Source organism: Pinus tabuliformis, chromosome 9, assembly GCF_031772625.1.
Source record: "Pinus tabuliformis cultivar Carrire ecotype Pingquan chromosome 9, CPIR1, whole genome shotgun sequence".
Lineage (NCBI taxonomy): Eukaryota > Viridiplantae > Streptophyta > Pinopsida > Pinales > Pinaceae > Pinus > Pinus tabuliformis.
Genome location: NC_142307.1, coordinates 1,517,184,498 through 1,517,208,141, shown reverse-complemented (window position 1 = coordinate 1,517,208,141; position 23,644 = coordinate 1,517,184,498).

Sequence of the window (23,644 nt, the reverse complement as noted above, 5' to 3'; positions counted from 1 at the left end):
CATTATGAACATAAACAATATTATCTTTTTGTTCGAATTTTAAGAATGTATTTAATGGGAACTCCTGGCCATGAGCTGTGCATCTTATCGACTGTTTTGATATTCTAATGGAGGTCATTCTCATTAAGCGACATGGATTTTTACTGTTTGTAAGGTCTAGACTTGTTCTTTGTTTTGGAAGAGGCTATAAAATATTGGGTTTATGTCATTGGTTTAGGGAAATTGCAAACCCTTGTAGCTTTAGCCATAAGCTTGAGTTTTTAATGGAGAAATCTTCGGTTCATTCTATTTATTTTCTAAATTATGCAGTAATGGTATCAAGCTTTTTTTTCGTTTATTGGTTGTTAAATATGAACTTGTATGTGGAAGTGTTCTGAACTTTAGTAGTCCTACTGTATATTATTTATGCCGGTAAGCACATTCATTGATGATTTGTTTCAACAGTCAGTTCTCGCAGGGTGTTGACTCCATAGCCCTAGATAATATGCATTCAAATAAATCATTTTCTTAACTAGTTGTTAGTTAATATGGTTTTCTCGTACTTGCATATCTCAAATTTATGTTTACAGTTCCTCGGCCTGGTTCTTTACTAGTGATGCCGAAAGGGTTCTATTCCTTTTCTTTTCTAATTTGGTGTTTTTCCTATTTTACAGAAAACTACTACGCATTCTTGCGTTGTTATACTTAGCTATCTTTTCAGTAGCTAGCTATATAGTTATTCTAGCTATACTTAATGATGGAATACCGCTGTAACTTTGCCGACAAAACTTTACATTTATTTATTTAATGTTTACCTATCTTAACCACTAGCATTATACACATTTATACTGATACTGTAATTTAACTTATTAAGCAGTAAACAAAGCATGCATTTATACCATTCAGCAATAAACAAACTCATTGACTAAGGTTCGAGTTCCAGATTATACTCATCTGGCTTGCTGAACTGGAAATATCTTTATCTATTAATTTTCCTCCCAACCTTGAGACTAGTGCGCCTTCGCTCTCTGTCTCCCCCCGAGCCACCCTACACAGGGTTTCTCTTCAAGAACCTGGTCTTGAGTAGTAATGACTATCTGGTCTTCACCAGACTTAGCCACTCCACATTGTCTGTCCTTACAACACAACAATGTTTTTCCTCAATCTTTCCCTCTATTCCTCACTGATCTCAGATGCCTCCCATCCTCTTGATCTTGGAATAAATTTCTCATGGAAGTAGTTAGGGTTGGGTAACTGCCCAGCCCAACTGTTTCTTGAGAATCAAAACTGTCATACTTCAAACAATTCATTTTAAATTAAGTAATTACTGCCCTTATTCTGGCATTCCACTTTTTCAGATATTTAAACCAAAATTAACTAATTATTTATAAACTTAATCAGTTTCCAATTTGTAAAATATGTAATAAATAAATATTTACACATATGAGGGACATCATAAGGTGGCAGGGGCCGATTCTGGGAATCGGGCCCTGGGGTGGCAAGGGACCCCTAGGCTTCTTTTTTTTTTGGCATATATATATATATATATATATATATATATTTATTTATATTATTTAATAATTTTAAATTTTTCTATTGTTTTTATATATTTTTTCATTTTTTAAAATTATTTTGTTTCTACTTTTTTATTTTTTTTACTTAAAAAAATGTTATTTGTTTTAGTTATTTTATTTTTCTTAAATTATGTTAAATTTTTGAATTTTTTTTTTTTTACTTTTGATTTTTTTTACAGTTTTTTTTTTTTTTTTTTTTAAGGTTTTATTACTCATTATTATTTTTTTTAAATTTTGTTTTTTATTTTTTTGCAACATTTCAAAATTTGTTTTCTTCTATTATTTTTTAATATGTAAATTATATATATATATATATATATATATATATATATATATATATATATATAGATATACAAGTTAATTTTGTGTTTTGTTTTAACTTTTTTATTGTTTTCATTTTTTTAAGGTTTTTTAGTCTTTTTTTTTGTTTCCATAATGCCATGTTTGAAATATTTTGAAAACTGAATTTTTTTTTTAGTCATAATCTTTGGTTCTAATTCCATGGTTGAAAAATTGTCAATATTTTAATGGTTTTCTAAGTCATGAATATTTTATCTTTAGTGCTATGGTTGAAAACAGTTATAAGTATTTTTTTGTCAAGTTCATGCTTGAAAATTGTTGGAAATTTAAAGATTTTCATAGTCATGATATTTTCTTTTTTAACGTCACTATTAAAAAATGTTGAAAATTAACCCTCAAAAAAAAAAAAAAAAAAAAAAAGGAAGAAAGTACTCCATTGGTTTTTACCACCATTTTAAAAAAAAATGTACTCCAAAAAAATTGTTATTTCAGCATCAACACTTTTAGTTTTCAACCTGTTTTTTTGGGTTTTTGGGCTAGAGTACCCGTTTTGAGGTAATAGTTCTCGTTTGATTGGTAACCATGTTTAGTGACTTGTTATAATTTATGGGGTGTCGAGTACCACTAATCATACACCTTATTACATACCAATAACTTCTTACTTGACTCCTTCAAATTTGACTTTGATGTAAAAAAAAGAGACTTTCAATGACTTTAATCTTTGTTTCCAAATCCCAACTTTTCTATCTGAATTTTTATTCCATTTAACAACATTATTGACAATTTATGTTTCCAAAAATGACATTAACTCGATTTGATTTTAACATGACCTCAACTCAAAATCTTAAAGCTCAAAGCTCAGGTACATAAACCACCATAGTATTCGGACTCCAAACTCAAAGTTTTTGAGCTTCGTATGTTCTTAAAAACCATGCATATAAGAATAAAAATACCCACTTACTTATAAATACAATTATCATTTAATTTTCCTTACAATTAATATTTCGATAAATTACCAAAACATTTTTGTGAATCACCAAAACTTCCTCGTATCCATTTATCTTCTAATTACAACTTTTTACTTTTCGTACCAAAATATCATGTTTAATGTTGAAAATATATTATCACTTTACTTATGCCATATATGTCATAAAGTCGCATCTTCAGCGATGCTTTTAAAATTATGCTTTATGAAATTCTTTATGTCAATTAAGTTGACCTTGAATGAGTGCACAACCATGTTATATGCGTACTAATATTTATTAGTATTTGCACATTATGGAGCAAAGGGACGGGAGTGGGATTACGGTTGACTTTTCAAAATTTCACGTGGAGGATCTTGTTGGCCTTCCAATCTCTACAGTGTTACCTCACAATAGAAAACACCTACGGCGTAATAATGATGAAGAAATAAAACAAAATTCAAAACATTACAATTATTCGCCTCAAAGGTGGGGTTCCAACTTTCAACTTCTCTCCCCGGCTTTCCTTCTGTGTCGTAAAATTTTGAGAGAAAAACTATTAATATTATTTTTGTATCTTCATTCCTCTTCTTCATTCTTATGATAACTTACTGCGCACCCAACCCTACGATAGAATACAAGAAGAAATCCTCCAGGAGGGAAGTGCATAGTAGTGGAAGAGAAACGAAACCCTACCTGCAAAGAATAAGGCATTGTCAATAGTAACTTTTGTTTGTTGCTTCATCACACATAGTCGGCGCGTGACCTGAACCAAATGTGGAGGTCCCGCTCATTTCGATCCAGAATAATCCAATCTAATCGTTCATGGCCGCAACTGATATTTGAATTTGATCCAGACTCTCGTGCAAATATTTCTGTGATGCTTCCAAAGGATGTAGAGCTATGTGTGATTCGAACCGGAGACAACGTGCAAGGTTAGGTTTTGGTTGCACATGAAAAATCTTGTCGGCGTACGAATCTCTAGAGTGTTACCTCACAATAGAAAAACACTTTTAGCGTAATAAAGATAATTCATGCTTACCATAACACTTCCTTGACCATGCCGAATAGAGAGCAATCATTGATGAGGATCATTGGAATGTGTAGATCACTTTATCGAATCCATCATCCCTTCTTTACACGGGCATCTCTGCATTAAAAAAATTGGATAGAAAAATGGTATGTGGATAGTAGCATACTTGTACATTAAAGCAAGGATTTTACATGTGCGTGAAAACAACAATGCCTGTTTAACCGATTAAAATATTCAAAGTGTAATTTTTTGGATTTTTTTTGAATCTGGTGGAATAATTTGAGGTGAAATTTTGATTTGTGTTATTTAGAATAGTTTTTTGACTATATATATTTGAGAAAAACTCCTAGGAGATTTGGATTGTGCAGAAATTACCCATAAAACTTGTGATTTGAATAAATTTCTACAGAAATTAAACTGGAAAAAACCAACAGAAAAACTTTCAAAATATCTCACTAAAAATAACTCCATTGTTATTATGATACATAAAAAGTTATGTTCAGAAGCCTGGGTAGCCGGATTGGATGGATCCCCTGCTAGTTCGTTGGCGCTCTGTCTTCGGGTTCGCTCGGGTTGGGCTTCGAAGTAAAACCTACTGGTGTGTGGCTAATACTTGCCATGGCACCATTTTCTTGAAAAAAAAAACCAAGTGATGGTCCCGTCAATCCACTATTTGACCACGCTCCATGTTCTGGTGACTATATTCCCACAATCCAATCCAGTCTTAAATAATGGTTTTTTCAAGGTTTTGTGAACCTTATTCAATTGCGAGAAAAATCAATGCACTAAATGACTCATATTTACCTACTTAAGTTTTCGTTGTCCAGGCGACTCCATGCAACTCCACAGAGTCTCGTGCTTTTCACACGATCAACCACAGAGTCTCGTGCTTTTCACACAATCAATAATACTTCATTTTGTCCTGAAGGAAGATAAACATCTGGGGATTCTTACATACTAACCGCTTTCTCGGCTCACAAATGATTTCATGGTTTCCTCTCCGATTTCTCCAGCATAGTCGCCAAAGCATCTGTGTGTAGTAGCCACTAAACTTACACAAGGATCTCTGTGTGGTAGCCACCAAACTTTCATTTCTAATCCTCTGGAGTAGAGCAAGAAGTCGAGAGCATAGCAGCCACGTTGTGGGCAAATACTTCGAACACAAATAGTATCGAATGCAAATCGTTGCAGAATGTTCTGCAAAGCCAACACACTTCCGCTCTCGCTAGTATGGTGTAGAATCAGAAACAAGGGGATTTGTGGCCTTTGCACCACCTTCATACCAAAATTTTGCAGAGAGCGGATCTGGCAGCCTTTCCCTTCACCCTCCAGGCATCGCCGTAGCAATTGAAGAATGGCGTATCCTCCCCTCAAACATCGGGCTGAACAGTTACTGTTATAGAAATTTCGTTTGGGAGGTTTTCAAGTTGAAACCGAAAATTCAAATTCTAATGAGTGTCACCCTCCAGGCATCGCCGTAGCAATTGAAGAATGGCGTATCCTCCCCTCAAACATCGGGCTGAACAGTTACTGTTATAGAAATTTCGTTTGGGAGGTTTTCAAGTTGAAACCGAAAATTCAAATTCTAATGAGTGTCCACTAAATGTCGTATTTTATATTCGTATACCCAGCATTTCGACAATCTTGTGGTGGCGGTGGCGATCAAGGCGGAGGGGTAGAAAATTCCTCCGTATTGCGATGCCCATCCATGGTGCCGCGGTATGATGACTGATGCATGAGGCTGCATTTAGATGGCCATCCATATCAAAAGACGGAGGGGGCAGAAAATTCCTCCGTATTGCGATGCCCATCCATGGTGCCTCGGTATGATGACTGACGCATGAGGCTGCATTTAGATGGCCATCAATATCAAAAGGAGACCATGGATGGTACTATCATGGTAAATAGTCTATAGCATGGTATATATTGCTTCCCGTCGCGGGTTAAATTTGATGGGTACTTTTACCTATGATGAAATTTTTTTATGACGGTTTTATTTTCTAATTGCTTTTCACATGACTTCTAATATTTATTTTTATAAGTTTTATAACTTTTGCAAATGATATTCATAACTGTTTTTATATGAAAAACAAAAAATAGTGTACTGTTCAAATATTGAAGTGAATTCAATTGAATTTCAAAGAGTTTAGGGTAAAAAATAGCATACGATTTCCAAAATAAGTTTCCTAAATTTTGTTTTTGGGGTTTTTTTCAATAGAAAAAATAAATTATTTCATTATCAAAACAAAACATGTTATATTAACCGAAGTCTTTCTCACTCATAATACTACCAAAAACAGAGAAAAGAATTGCAGCTAAATACAAAAATATCCAATGCTATATATAAGGGGAAAACCACCCAACAGAGGAGCAAGAAAACAAGAGAGAAAGTTTAGAGTTTGTCAAGTAAAAAAGAGACAACTATTATTAGCTCCTATCCCCAAATGCAAGCTGAATCATCATTATTATTCAAAAAAACCATGTGACATGGAATTACTAATGGGTGGTCTATCTTTCAATCCTATGAGATGCCTAAATCTCTTAGACAATTAACTTATTCACTTGTATGAAAAAAAGACAATTAACTTATTCACTTGTATAAAAAAAAGCCAAACTTTTAATCAATAAATATAATGATTATTATGCTATAAATATTTACATTATTTATTTTAAATTTTTGTTTACATTTCCCAACTTTTTATAAAAATTTCCTCTCATTTTTTTAAATCTAAAAAAAAGTCTAATAGATTTTATAAATTGGTATATTTTTTCCTTATTTTTGAGATTTCAAGTCAATATTTTTTTCCTTCTTAAAATGTAACAAGATTTAACTTGATTAAAAAGGTAGAGTGTCACTGCTAGAAAATCAATATGCGAGAAATAGGCACAGGTAACTCCTAATGAATGTCCAAGAAAGACTTGTTATAGTGCCACCATACATCACAAACACACACAGAATAACAGAAGCCATGTCGACCATAGCTTTGGTTTTTCTTTGAAACAGATTCTTTATTCCTACTATTATATGAACATTGAGTCTTATCAGATGCAAAAATTCCAATTTAAACAATAACCAGTGTATTTGTGATAATAAAACAATCCAAATCCTAAAATGTTTTGCAAATTATTGACATTGAACTTGCTAAGATAAATATCAAATAACAATCACAAAATCTTCAACATTGTAATAACAATCCAACATAAAATTAGGTTTACAAACTTGAAGGAAATCCACTAGCCTTTCAGATGCGTGACAACTCTTATTGCCCAGCTTTATAGGCGCATAATTTTTCAAACTTGTGACTTGGCCAACTCTGAACGTTAAATCACATTAAATACACTTGAATATAAAGTAGTATCAGACATGCATTAAATACACTTAAATATAAAGTAATATCAGACATGCATTGTACTTTAATTTTTCATGTGAAAAATAAAAATATGTATAAATATATTTTTGTACTCTAGTGCTATGGCAGATAAAATTAATATAGCTGCTTCTCAGCGATTCAGAGCATCCCACGGTAGTGAAACAAAGGCAGATGGATTGGTGGAAACAAGCCAGGAAAGCTTTTACAGTGCCTGTTGGTGTAAATAAATAAATAAACAAGGCAGATGGATTGGTGGAAACGGGCTAGGAAAGCATTTACCGTTGCGTGCCGGTTGTAAATAAATAAACATATAAATAATATAAAATTTGAAATTTCAACTTTTTTATATACCCGTGATTTTGACTTTTTGTAAAGTTATTTGCTAGTTAACCATGACGTTTTCATTTTAGAATTAACTGTATTTTACCGGTAAAAATGGAAAAAACTGGCATACCCGCGTCAATTTTAAAGCCTGCTTGCCGTATTGCCACAGCCAGGTCTGCCACATATAACGGCAACCAATATTTCCAATGCATACAATATGTAATGCACTTTTAAGAGCATGACAGGACCGCCTTTGTCGTTCTCGCAGATGCCAGATACCTCTTGACCTTTAATACATTGCTGCATGCGCATACATACATGACATACATAAAATTCTGATGACACAACAACCCCAGGAATTTCGTGTTGCCTCCGCCTCCTCCTTGATCGCCATCAGACCGTCGCAATGCTGTCATATACGATACAAGATATACAACGTATGTATTTAATGGCATACTTGTTTGAATTAAAAGTTTGAGTTTGAATTTGAAAATCTGCCCTCAAAATTTTAATTTAAAATTTCTATGACCGTGACTGCCGGGAGGGTGCAGCGAAAGGTTGCCAGTCCTGGTCTTGCGACGAAAGGTCATCGGTCTGGCGTTGGTGGCGATCATGGAAGAGGCGGAGGCGATGCCAAGGTCTCAAATCCTCAGCGCGGTGGCAGCACTGCTTTTGAGATGCAGAGGACGTGGGATGCTAGCATTGTGTTGTGAAGTGCCCATGGTTACAGGTTAGAGTTACATACAATTTGTCATCTTGTGTTGCGGGTCTGTCATTTATTTATTTACGGAGTTTAAAAGAATTTGTTGTAATTCAAAGAGCAATTTTCTTGGATAAATCAATGGCGGAGAAGGCAGTGGTGAGCATGCGGTGGATGGAAATTTCTCCGGAGAGGATAATATTATGTTCAGAGACTCTGCAGAACTCTCTGAGCTGAAAGAGGCTGGACACAATTGCGGAGGAACTCACTCTCACCAACGAGGAGCTCCTGGTTGACCTTCGGTCTGGGTTTTTTGATAATCCAGTAACCTGGAGGTCATGGACGGTAAAAATGGAACGATTACACAAAGAGAGCTTTAAATTTTTATTGAATCCCGATCTTATGGTTTTAGCTTTGTAAATAACTCGAAGCCAAGGCAGATTTGTACAAAATATGTGGCCACTACCAGACAATTTGTGTATATATTCGCAATTGCAGTACAATATATTTATTGTTTAGAAAAATCCAGTTTCCAATCTTTTTCCCGTTTTTAATGATGGAAAGGTGGAATAACTATCTTCTACTGTAATGAAATATTTAATTGGCAAATCATTTTGCAAAAATAATGTTGACTCAAGAGATAATGCTCTGCCAGAAACCCAAATCCAAATCCACAAATCTAAATTCAGTTTAGATGTAAAATAAAGTAGTTTAGTTTAAATATAAAGTAGTTTAGTTTAAATATTAATTTACAGGTGGTTGGATATATTCTTATGGTGATAGTGGCTAAATTGGATGTAAGCGTGGCTCAGATTATTCAGAGATATTACCATTTCACTTAGAATTAAATGTCAAAGTTCAACTGAGCTAGGCACAGTTTCAGTCATAACATTTCACTATTAAAACACTAAACTTTTGCGTAATTTGAATCATAAGATCCCATTATTAAACAGATCCTTTTTCCAAAATCATTAGATATCATAAAGAAATAAATAAAATATTATTTTAACCCATTTGTTTCCCAGTTACAATTCAGTGCCTCGATTTCAATGTGTTTCACCTGCAATCCAACATCCAACCTTCCTTGGGAGATTGTTTTAAAAATGATTCAATTTGGGAAAAATATTTCATATAACTTTGAACTATAACATGGAAAAAACTTTGTATACAAAACAAATTAACATGGTATGGTATGGTCTGCATATTCAACCATCGTATCTCTACCGCTTCCATTTCTGAATGTTGATTTTGTGCAGTGAAACATTCGGCCATGTTCAGGAATTTATGAGCTACAGTTCGGATCTATTTAGTCCAAACACTTCCAACATGGGTGAGCAAGTTTATGCTTGAGTTTTTTTCCTTCCATTTTTTGTTTTTAAAGTTATGTTTTAAGTTTTAATTTTAATCATTTTCCAAAGCTATGTTGTAAGATTCAACTTTAATCAATCGTAATTTTTTTTGAATAAATATTTATAATTTTCAAAACAATGATTTTTTTAATAGATTTGATTTAATCTAAATTTGAGAAATACAAAGGATTATTTAAATTTTCATTTTTATATTTTATAACAAAATCAACATAATTTTAATGAGTTAGATGATTAAAGTTTTAGAAATTGAAATGAAATTTAAATATAAGTATAATATTTTTAACTTTAAATATAATGTTTTTATCTTCAATCAACATATCTTTTCAACACATAAAATTATTTTTAATAAATTTATAAAATATATATTTTCAATAAAAAAATAAAATATAATTGTAAAATATAATTTAACTAAATTATATTAAAAACTATTTGCATATTTGTGAAATTCTTTTTATATATTTATAAATAATTTTTTTTTTTTTTGGATAAAATTAAGAATTTGGAGAATTATGAGGTTAAAAATAAATCAATTTTAAAATAATCAATAAGATTAAATTTAATGATGATGATGATGGTGGTTAACCTGAGACCAAACAATGGTCTATTAGACCTAAAGAAACAAATTATTTATTTTGATTTAAGATTTTATTCCTATGCTCAAAAAGCCTTGAGAGAAGCCTCCGGAGCTCACTTTAATTTTGACATTGTAAAAGGCTAGGAAGGTCAGTATTGTAACAAAGTATTGTAACAAAGATTGTGAAGCTGAGATCTAATGTGGTCTAATGTGGTTGTACGCGGGGCACTCTAAGAGGAAGTGGATTTCATCCTCAATGTTCCTATTCTCACATATATGGCAGATCCTTTCCATCCATGGCGTTTTAGGAACTGCCCAACAACCTGTTTCACTATGGAGCTCATGAGAATTCGTTCTAATCTTTGCTATATTAATTTTCTTCTTTGAGCTAGTTAAAATAAAGAGATATTTTTGATCTTCTAGGGTGGGGTTGATGACCTTCTCATAATAACTTAATTTTCTTTTAGCTACTAAATCTTTCTCTGAAAATAAGAAAAACCATATAAGGGGACTAGTTAAAAATATTATTAAAAAAAATAATTTTCTTTATTTTAATTATTATTTTATTATTTATTTTAAAACACTAATTTTAGATATCAAAATTATCATATATATATATATAAATAAATTCTTTTAAATGCCTAAACATTAAATAATTATCATAATTTGAAAAAACAATCATCAAAATGAAAAAAATGAAAAAAAAAAAAATCTAAAATCAATGTAACATTTAAATTTAATTTATTAAATAATTTAGTTATATATATATATAATATTTTTTTTAAATGTCCAAACATTAAATAATGGTTATAATTTGAAAAAAAATCATCATAATTAAACGAAGATGAAATTTCTAAAATCAAGTAATATTTAAATTTATTTTATTAAATGATTTAGTTATCGTATTATATATATATATATATATATATATATATATAATCAAAATTTTTCTTTTAAATGTCCAAACATTAAATAATTATCATAATTTGAAAAAACAATCATCATTATTATAAAAACAAAATAGGGAAAAATGAAATTTCTAAAATCAACCTAATATTTAAATTTACTTTATTAAATGATATATATATATATATATATATATATATATCAAAAATTTGTTTTTAAATGTCCAAACATTAAATAATTATCATAATTTGAAAAAACAATCATCATAATTACAAAAACAAAATGGAAAAAAATGAAATTTCTAAAATCAATGTAATATTTAAATTTACTTTATTAAATGATTTAGTTATTATGTTAATTCTAGGAAAAAAACTAGTTTTTGGGGGTTGGGATTAGCTTTTTTGGATAAGTGAACAATTTACTTATAATGGATGTTATAATAGGGATTGTGAATTAATTTCTTTAAAATTGATTTCCATTCCCACTCTCTCTTTATCAGGTTTGAACCTAAAACTTAGTGAATGACTAAACCTCACTCAAATTAACTCGTTTACACTTCATAGCTTAGTTTTTATTAATGTTAGGTCACTCATTTTTTTAATTTAACTTAAATATGCTAGATCTTAGACTTTTGTGATCTATATTGATAATGAGATTGTCTTTCAGATTAATCACATCATTAAGATTTGGTAGACGTTTAGAACCATCTAATGTGATTCATAACTTTTGTAGTGAGGATGAAACACATTAGATGGCACATTATATGGTTTGAAATGTCAACCAAATCTTAATGGACAATCTCATTATTAACTTAAATATTTTTTTCTCAAAAATAACTATTGGCTAAGAATATGTATTTTTTCTTTTCCAAGATTATAAGTTTAAATTTAGTATAGGGTAGAGTATATACACCTCCATAAACTTAAGATTCAAATAATTACATAAAAAATATGTTCACTATAACTTTAAAATTAGAATAATAATAATACTAATAATATATGGGTTAGCTCAATCAATTGAGTTTTCTAATGGGAATTCATGGGTCAATTCTCATAAACTCTCTTGAGCTAGGCTCCCAATAGAATCAGAAAATAATAATAATAAAATTTAAAAAATAAATAAATCATGTAATTTTTTTTTTATATATTAAAGTAATTTATTTTTATAAATAGTAAAAAACCTTATAATTATTGTAAAGCAATTAAACTAGTTATTATATAATTAATTAAGATTTATATAAATAATCAAAATTTAAATATTGTTGTCCCAAGGTGCAACAATGGGTAATCAAAGTAATGTGAAATATGTCAAAACTGAGAGATCGAAGTAATGTGAAATTTGTTAAAATTGAGAGATCCAAGGTTCAAATCCCCTTGTTTGCAATCTGGTTTATGGAGAGGACAGGTCATAGACCCCTAGAGGTTTACTAGTAGTTATGTGTCAACTATGTGTCAAACGGGCTGCTGGGTTCCTCTGGAATATATATATATATATATATATATATATATATATATATATATATATATATATATATATATATTATTTTTAAATTATAAAACTAAAAATGTCTATGTGTCAAACGGGTTGCTGGGTTTCTCTGGAATAAAAAAAATTAATAATATTAATTTTAAATTATAAAACTAAAATGAAAAATATAATATGTCTGTGTAGGTACTTTATACTACTTTTAAAAAGATGTACATATCAAATCTTCATTAGCTACTCGTTTGCAGCTTGAGAAACCAGACCACCTTTTTATCCAACCTATCCATTTTGTCTATCATTTCAATGATACACACAGAAATTTCTCGATGAGTATTCACAATTTTTAAGGACTCTACCATAATAATTTTGATGTGCCAATACAAGATGATAGTTTGCATGTATGAATATTGATGAGCCCAAGTGAAATTTCCTATTTCAAGGATCTAAATCTAATTCCTGTTAGCCTCATTAATCTATTTAAAATATATTTATGAGTATGATGAAATTAATTTTCTACCTCAAAGATAGTTTTGCAAACTTCCTTAGGGATAAATTCCATATATCTGACCATGGAACAATGTGTTGTAGCATGCACATGAGGTTGAATCGATTAGGTGAAAGGAGAGTTAGGGTTGGCAGGGGAAGTGAGTATTCCTTTTATGCACCATCTATGGTGAGTAGAAATCCCTGACTAAGCCATGGAGAGGAAAGAGCATGAGAGGAGGATATTAGAAGAAGAACCATAGAGAGATAAACATGAGCCAACATCTAGGGGAAAGAACCCAATAGAGATAGGAGAGGTCCTAAGGAATATACCAACCCACCACAGAAAATAAGAAACTTTGGAGAAATATATAGGATATTTTCATAGACTCAGAGAAAACCCCAATAAACAAGAGGGATTGGGAGCAGCATAATAGACAACTTTGAGGAGGTTGAATCGAGAAAAAATATTGAAAGAAAACTTGAATAAAACAAATAGACCAAAAGAAGGAAGTAAAACTTAAAGGATGATTAAAATAAGCTTCATGCAAATGAGAAAAATAAGGGAATTCACAGTTGAAAAGCTAGAAAACATTGAAAAAAACTAATAAACCAAACTTGAGACCCAATTGGAAAGTAGTCTAGGATCCAAAGACCATGAGGCTAAAGCTTTCTATCTTCCAACTGAGAGCCACCACCAAGCCTGAAAGTAGAGGAATTGTTATTGAGAGTCTTTAATCACTATTTGACCACCTCTCCCATCCATCCAGAGCTCCAAATAAAGGTAATGACTAGAAAGGAACCAAAAAACCTATAGAGAAGTTTCGCTAAACAAACAAAAAATTGTATGAAGACAATATATCAACCTAGCATACACATGCATTCGACAAGTTGGAGGCCAAACTATATCCTAGTTGTGCCATCCTATGTCATGATAAGCCACCATCACCCCAATAGTTTTCATTATTAATCTTGAAGCTAGTTTGAAGGTGGAAAATAAGACTAAGTGTCCTTCCCAGGGATCCCATGCAACAATCTCCATCATTTTTGTAGCCTCACGTGATTCAACCACATCCAACCTCAATTTTTTATGTACCTTCATGTATGCAAACCACCAAATGGGTATTGTACTGCCATTATGAATTATTTTCTCTACACACATATCAAGACATCGACACCCTCCATGGGAGAAAATGAAAAATATCATATTTAAATAAATTGAACTAATTAAAATAATGTACATTAGTTTTTAATTTATATATAGAAAAAACAAATTACATTATTTAAAACTATCATCAATTTATTATTAATAACATTAGCAAAGATTTACTATGATTTAAAAACCTTACACATAAAAAAGACATCATAAAAAATATCACAAATAACAAAAATCCACCTTAATTAAAATAATTTTTATATCAATTATCTCTCTCTCTTTGTATATTCCATACAAGGAATATATATGTTTTGAGGGATTGTTGAGACAATTAGGCTTGAGGCCATTACAAGAAATACCCATTATGAACTCAACATGTCACATTCAAGAATCTAATTATCCCTGGTCATAAAAATGTTGTTATCCTTGGTCATGGATTCAATTTGGTATGGTCATCACCCTTGACGGTTTAGAGGCTTGAGGTTTTTGTGACCCTTATATTTGTCCATGATATTTTTATGTAATCAAGTCTATTTGAACACATGATAACTCCATTGTAAGTTTCCTTACTTTTCTTATCCCGCTATCAATAATGATAACAACCCTAATTACACTTATTCTTAATCTTAATATGTTTTTACTACTCCCTTCATTAGGGCCATTGAACATTCTAATCCCACCATCTGCATTGCAACCCTTTCTACCATCATTGCTAGTAAATAGGGAGCTGAAATAGAGAAATAATAATTTCTATCCTACCATCCACACTCATACTTTTATATTTTCACTACTTATTCCTCAATAATGATGTTAACAAGAATAGAAATAACAGTAGAGATGGTAGGATCAAAAGGTTCAATAACCCCACAGATGGGAGCACCAACAACATATTTAGATCAATAATGACTATAATCAGTGTTGTTGTGATTATTGACAATGTGAAAAGTGGAGTTAAGAAAACTTGTTAGACTCTAGAAGAATAAAGAAAAACATAAATTCTTCATTCTTTTTGGGATGAAGCTAATGTTATAAGAAAACTGGTTGATCAAACCATTTGTGGAATAGATAGAACTATCATGCAATAATTTCCTCAAGTTATCATATTATAAGAACATATCAATAATGATAATAATTCAATGTGACCAACTCACGAGACTTGCATATTTACATGGAAAAGAATATTTCCAATGCTATATGATATTTAGTGCACTCTAAGAGCTTAAGGGGATAACCCTGGTTGTTCTCTCAGATGTCAGATACCCTCTCACCAATAGAGAATTGCATACATACATGGACATACGTAAGATTCCTATAATGCAACAACCCCGAGAATTTTGTGCTGCCTCCGCCTTGCCACTGCCACCACCAGATTGTAGAAATGCTGGCATATACGATACAAGATATACAATGTAATCATTTAATTGACATACCCATTTGAATTTGAATTTTGAGTTTGAATTTAAAAACTTGCCCTCAAAATTTTAATTTCTATAACCACGACCGCCTAGAGGGTGCAGTGAAAGGCTACCATTCCTGCTCTTTGGCTGGAAAGCATATGGGTTGAGATTGGTTGGGAGGGGGGAGGGTGTTTCTGCCATCACCCAAAGGACAGATGGAATGAACATCTTGCTCGAGTCTAGATACAAGTTGTAATAACAAAGTGGATCTTTATGCATTGTTCAAAGCGATCGAACTTGCCAAAACTCTACATATTTGCAAACTCATAATTCCAAGGGAATCTAATAATACCACATGACATTTGTACATGTACACTTCCCATATGGATCTGAAGCTCCAATCCATATTTAAGATAGTTCAAGCTAGAATATCTTCATTCCATGAAATTCAATCCTTCCATATGCTACACACTCATAATGGTTTATTAGACTCCTTGGCATCTCAAGTGCTACATAGAACATAAGGAACCTAACAAGTTAACAGTTCTACTCAAAGCCATTATATTCCAAAGTTTATTTAACTATGACACTTGGTTGCATCATCAATTGTCACTTGGGCACTTAGGTAGTCACCTCACAGATCTTATTCAACACAAGGCATGATGAAACTCTTTAAGAAGTTCATCATGGAAGGTTTTGGGATGTTTAATCTCACTAGTGCAGAAGAAATGGGGCGATATGCAGGCATTAACAGTACGTTGTGGGAATTGGTATGGGTTATGTGTTTAGCGCCTCTTTTCCCAAGGTTTTCCAAATTAATGGTCCATGCGTGAATCATTCTCTACATGTGATTTTTGTTTGTGACCTATTTATTGGTTTATGGATTAGTCCTATTGATGTTAGGCTTGCAACATTCAAATACTAACACTAGGTCAAAACAAGTAAATGGGGGTGGTAGAGATGAGGTTCCATTAACAATAAAAAAATATATACATCCACAAGATCCACATCTATAGAGTTATGTGATACCTCCACGCCCATTCTCCTTGTGGTTCAATTCTCTTAAATGGTCTTATATTCACTAACCCTCTTCTCTTTAAAACTCCATAAACTAATTGGTCCAATGGAAGGAAGGATGCACATTGGGAAGCCTTATTATTGTATAAACGAGAATCATAATAGCCAGTTGTTGGGTTGTCGATTTGTTACCATTATTATCATATCTAGACATCTATTTAATCCATTTTTCTTCCTCTTACTACTTTATCACCCCATTTACAAAAATATCTCATAAAACTACATATCATACTTAAGATTTAGTGATTAAGAAATTCTCATCTATAAATATGTCTGTGAGTTTCCTCGAATCATAAACTTAAGAGTGCCAAATCAGGGCACATATCCAAGAACAAAGAGTACAACACAAAGTAGCAAGGGTACATTTCTAATTTTAAAGAAAGGAAATGAAGCACAAGATGATAGTGTTGAAATCCAATCACCTGCTTCAAAGGGTTCACTTCACGGGCATGTCAGCATTGGAACTGTAAGGCAAAACTACACTATTCCATGACCCTTTTCTCTAGCTACTGACAAAAGGGCTTCTTTAGGAGTGCGACATTCTAATGGTGAAATAGATGGTGTTCAATCTAAGAGGTCAATTATGAATAATTTTCATATCTACATTCGTTGAATAACGATAGGTAATGGACTGCATGTTAACAATTAGATGTGGTTCTATCTTTCAGTTAATACAGATAATTATGGAATTTCGTGTAAAACTAGGATAAGGAAAACTAATCCCCAAAGAAATGGTTAGTCATTTGTTGGTTTCTATTTATTGGTATTAATGCCACATGGTATTTAGTTGATTGTGTTAGTTACTGGGGCACGTTCCCTACGCAATAAAATTACTCATGATTGATGATTTTCATTTGGATTATAATTGCTTGTATCAGTGACCAAATTTCATTAGGGGATTTTTGAGGTCTAAAATGGGCCTCCTAAGAAAAATGTACAACCAAAATAAACTTGATAAGAACCAATAGGATTCAAGATGATGATGTCAAACATATGGTATGATTCACCATTTTTGGAGTAAAAAAGTAAAAATAATAAAAAATAATAAAATAATAAAACTACTTTTTCAACTCGTATTTTCAACTTATCTCTCTAAGGTTTTACTCAAATTTTGAGCCAGAATACTCATTGGATGTAATATTTAATTCCTCATCCAAGGAGTACCCATGTTGCATACTTTTGATGCACCCTGCTACACGAAAAATGAGAGATACATGAAAAACATGATTGCAAAAATGAGAAATACATGAAAAATCGTGATTAGAATCACGTTTTCATGTATTTCTCATTTTTTGTCTAGAAGGGTCATTTAAAGTATGAAATATGGGTACTCCTTGGATGAGGAATCAAAATTTTCATCCAACAAGTGTTTCCACTCGAAATTTGAGTAAACCCATAAGGAGATGAGTTGAAAATACGAGTTGCAAAAATAGTTTATTCTTTTTTCCCTCTAAAATTTGATAATGTAATGTAATCTTATTTTATTATTTCCACTATTATTTTATAATTTCCTTACGAGGCACATTTTAGACCTCAAAATTCCCCTAATGGCTTCCTCATTGAAAGGGGATAGTTCCTCATTGAAAGTAGCATTACACTTGTATTTCCACAATGATCCAATAGTGGATAACCAAATCATGTGCCATAAAAAATTGCAGTTGTCCCTTATCATCCAAGTGTGAGAGGACCTTTCCAAACAAGTGGGAAGTAAAAATGTAGTTAAATTCAACCTAAGACGATTCCTAAAATATCCTGGCATACATGCACCTCCAAAATAAACGCTCAACATTTTCATTCATACAAGAAAACATGCATGCATCATTTGTTAAACCAACTCTGTGAAGTCTAGTCTTGACAACCAAGCCTTGTTGGAGTCACCCCCATCTTTTTCTTGAAAAAAATTAAGATTTCCAAATAGATTGGCACCTCAAAAAGACATGCTCAACCATTTAATTCCTACCAGAAAGTGTGTGTGCATCATTTGTTCATCAACTCTATGAGCCTAGTCTCAAAAACCAAGCCTTGTTAGACCTACACCAACACATTTTTCTTCAGAAAATATTAAAATTTCCAAATATATTGGCAGCGTCTTGGCCTCCATTATTCAATATCCTTCACCCCCCTCTTTTGTTAAAGCATGGAGAAACTTTGAAGGTCATAAATTTCCTTCCCACTACTCCACATACAATTCCTCTAGGTAGGACATAACCCATGGAGTTCCATCATAAAAAGGACAACTTAGGAAGGACTTTTGACTCTTGAGCTTGGTTAATATCATGCCAAGTATGCCTTTGTTTGTGTTCATGATTCTACAAAGAACTCCAATATAAAATTTCTTTTTTGGCCAATCTTTTACCAACAACCATAGTTGAGAGGAGAAGAGACAAGAGTAATAAATGTTCCTTGCTATGAGAATTCGATCAACAATTGTAACCTTCCTGGTAATCGAAAGATCAAGATTACTCCATGCTTGATATTTTCTTTCGAACTTGACCACTATCCTCTTGGATTGACTAGTAATAAAGAGATTCATATAAAAGGGAATGCCCAAATATTATATGATATCCCTAGCTTTTATAAACGTTGTTGTACAAAAATAGGGTTTGAACGTATGACATTCAGGATTATTCTTCTTGAGGCTCACAAAAACAAGTTTTCAATTAATGTTCGATAGAAAACGCCATACCACATGTTAAGTATGAATTTCCATTCAATCCTATCACAAGCCTTTTCAAAATAAATTTTCAGTAAAAGAGCAATTTGGCTTGTCACATGAGCTAATTCAGTTATAAGATCATATGGAATTAATCTTCCTTTAAGCATTTCAATTTACTCCTTTCTAATTATCATGGAAACCAACAACCTAGGATTTTGTAGGAGACATCAAGGAGAGTAACAAAATGATTCTTTGTTATTTCAAGAGGAAAGTTTGCTTGAAGAAGCACATGAAGATGAAGGAACTAAAAGTTATTTTGAAATCACTGAAGATAAAAAGGATGATTTAGAGCATGGTTTTGTATATTCATAGGATATATCTGAACCATCATATGAATCAACACTGGACTTAGTTAAATCTAGTAATATCAAGGATATTACCAACAATGTCATAGTATTGTCTGAATCTACAGTGATTGGGGCGGATGAGAGGATGCTTTTGGAAATTCTAGCAATGATGGTCTAACCATTGGGATTAGAGAAGGGAAAATTTCAGGTGAGTTTTTTTCCATTCAAGTTATCTGTGAGGAATCTCTTGATAAATTTCTTCCCTGTGCACCTTGTTGATTCTTTGTTCTATCTGCAATGCCTTCTGATTTGGAAGAGTATTTATGTTATTATTTATTTCTTTTGTTGTTCAAGAAAGGTTTTGTATGTAGTATCTAGGATTGTTTTTTCTGTATATGTGTTTGCTAATCCTTGTATTTTATGTTTTTTCTATTAGAACTTTGGTTAAAACTTTTAAATTTTCAGTTAGTCTTCCTAGATTGTAATTCTTGTAAAATGGATCTTAATTTCATTTAAGGCATGAATTGAGACAATAAATGTTATATCATGTTATGTAGCTCTCATCTAACTTAGTAGACATAATATTCCTACATATGGAAACAACTGGCATGCATTTTTCCCACACTAGATTCTTATGCAGTGCTTGAGACATTGTTTCTTTGTTTTGGAGTTGATTTTTTTAGAATAATAAAGATTTATATTTGAAAATCGGCTACTATAAGAATCTCCACACTTGATACATGGAGCATATGTTGTTAGTGGAGATATGATAGAAAGTGTATTGTAGAGATATCAATATACAGATGAGCACATCTACACCAGGAATTATAACACATCTACACTAGGGATTATAAATCAATCATTTCTTATACATATGTATTTAGGAAGAGCTTGGTGATATTATCACTACTATTAGGTGTTCCTGAATGCCCCTCTACATGATAATAGGAAACCAGGAAACCTCTTTTGGAGCATACGTTTTATATTCAGGGCCATAATGGGGGAGCATTCTTAGTTTCTGAAACATATCTAAATATGGCATCGACTATAAAAGGAAAAAAACTTTGTTTTTATGTTATGTATATGGCATATGCAGATATTGAGAGGCATAAAAAACACTTGTGCTGCATATTGGTGCATTTGAGCAGGGTCATATACAAGAGTGAGGTGTGTTCAACCTTAACATAGTTTAATTGTAAGGTTTCCTGGAGCCTGAAAGTGAGATGCAAATAGTTTAAGTTTGGTTTTATTTTGGCAATAAGTGTGATCCATTGAGGCCATTTCTATTCAATTGATTTTCATGACTTTAAAGGATTGAAATGAGAATCATTTTGAAGCAGATCAGGTTTGGGCTATATATGATGATGATGATGGAATGTTGCGCTTTTATGCTCATATTAAGAATGCTATTTCACAAAGCAAGTTCAAGATGAAGATTGTTTGGCTTGAGGCCGTCACCAACAAAGATAAAATTGTCACTAACTGGCTAGATGATGGATTTTAGTAAGGTTGTGGGAAATTTAAGCATGGAAAATCTGCCAATGACAACGTGCTAAAAGGGTGATGTTTGGGCCCTGTACAAAGAGTGAAATTCTTCTTGGAATGAAGACACTCCTCGAGAAGTTAAATGTAAGTATGAAATGGTAGAGATTGTAAATGAATTGTGGAAGAGGTTGGAGTGAGTGTGGTTCATATTGTCATGATTGATGGTTTTAAGTATATATATCAAAAGAAATAGGAGGTTAACTTGGTTCCTAGGAAGGAGATTCTTAGATTTTCTCATTAGGTTGCAACAAAGACACTAGACTTGTTCAATCATCTTATGTGAGCCCCTTGATGTTTTACATGTCATAAAAAGGTAAAAAAATGTCTAAGGATTGTGCTTGTTATCATTCCATCATATGTTTAGTGCTCTTATTTACCTAATATGATTATTATAAGTGTCTTTCCTGCTAGGCTAGGATTGTAAATCCAAATCAAATTGTGTTGTTCATTAAGGGAGAATATGAATATATTTAAGGAGAGTGAGACTATTGGGTTTCATCTCCTAAAGTCTCTTCGTCTTCTAACTTCATTTATTTTTTGCTATTTACAATATTTACATAAGTTTTCCTAATCCCAAAAATTAGGTGTCAACATCCCAGCCCCGTAATGTGAAGGGATGTTGGTGAGTCCAAGCATCATTATGAATCTTTCAAACTTTTCCCTTCCAAGTGCTTTGGTGAATATGCCTGCAATCTACTCATTTGTGGAACAAGGTCATAGGTGGATTGTTTTGGCCTCAACATGATGTCAAACTAGATGGTATTTTGTATTGATGTGCTTCATTCGATCATGCAACTATGGGTTCTTGTCCAACTTTATTGCAAAGATGTTGTCAATCATTAGATGAGTTGAATGTTCAATTTTAACAACTTGTATTCTAATGCATACCAATCCAACACATTCCAACATAGGGTTTGCATGTAGCAAATCAACGTTGTTACAGGAGAGCACACACCAGTTAAAGAACGAGTACAATTTATAGGAATTCCAGGCACAATTCAATGGTCCAAATGACCACACAGGGAATATACACTAGGGGCACAGGCTTGGGATAAGCACATATCTATATAGAGCGCGGAGGGATAGAATATGGAAGGAACTAATGGTAGGGAATATGTCAGTGAATAGGAGTTACAGGAGTAGAGAGTTGAATTGGGACCTGTTGCTCTGATACCATGTTAGACCAGGTTTGTAACTCCAAATCAAATTTTGTTTTGCATTAAAAGAGAATATGAATATATAAAAAGAGAGGGAGACTATTGGGTTTCATCTCCCAATGTATTTTCGTCTTCTATCTTCCTTTATTTTTGGCTATTTAGAATATTTACATAAGTTTTCCTAATCCCAAAGATTGGGTATCAACGTTTCCAATATAAAGTCTTTCTATTTATTTGCTTGTTGCGTGAGCACACTCATAATCCATAAGGGCTTCACTTTATTAATTATCGCATTCATTCATCAAGGGGACTTTAAAATTGCGAAAAATAGAGCCAGTATATTATAGATATTGGGGGTGGTGATTTTGGGTAGAGGGTTATAGGTTTGGGAGATATTAAAATGAGTATGTGGTAAAACAAGGGGATATCTACTAAAATAGGCATGGAGTAGTATTGACTATCTAGTAATAAAAATAAAAAGGTAATCTAAATCGTGAACACACTGATGGTTGTTTATCTCAGAGCTGGAAAGGATGTTACGAGTTCAAACAACCATATGATCTAGTTGCCATCCATGTTGGATCCAATTATTTCTCACTGATCAGACTGAGGTCATGTTTTTCATGCATACACAATATATCCTTGGTCATATTCCAAATTCTCAAAAATCCATGGGATTTTCCTTGTTAGGTCCAATTGACTTCATAATCTTTGGAAATGGAACATATGTAAAATCTAGAATTGCACGTGTTACATTATTCATTAGTTGGCATGCAACTTGGATAGATTAAGTAATTTGATAAGGAGGATGATTAAGTAAAAAATATCCAAGCTACATTGCAAAAATACTGATAATGTCTAGTGGAAGCAATGCAAGTTTCAACAAGCTAGGAAGCAACACAAGTTTCAACAAGCTAGGAATTCCCTTAGCATGAATGACACCTAGATGAGAAGAAATTCTAAGGTAGAGTGGTCAAGGATTCTTCTCAAATGGGACAATTACATTTCAAAAAAAATTATGGATCAAATCAATACAATTACCTTAATTGGAATGAGCCTTAGAGTCGTCAAGGCTTCGTCTCAAATGGGACAATTTACATTTCAATTTTTTTTATGGATCAAGGCAATACAATTCCCTTAACTGGAATGAGCTTTTTCCATCTGTTGAGTTTTCATATGAACCCATGTGAAGAAATATGGAATCAAATTTCATTTAAAAGCTAATGTTATGAACACTCCCACTCACCC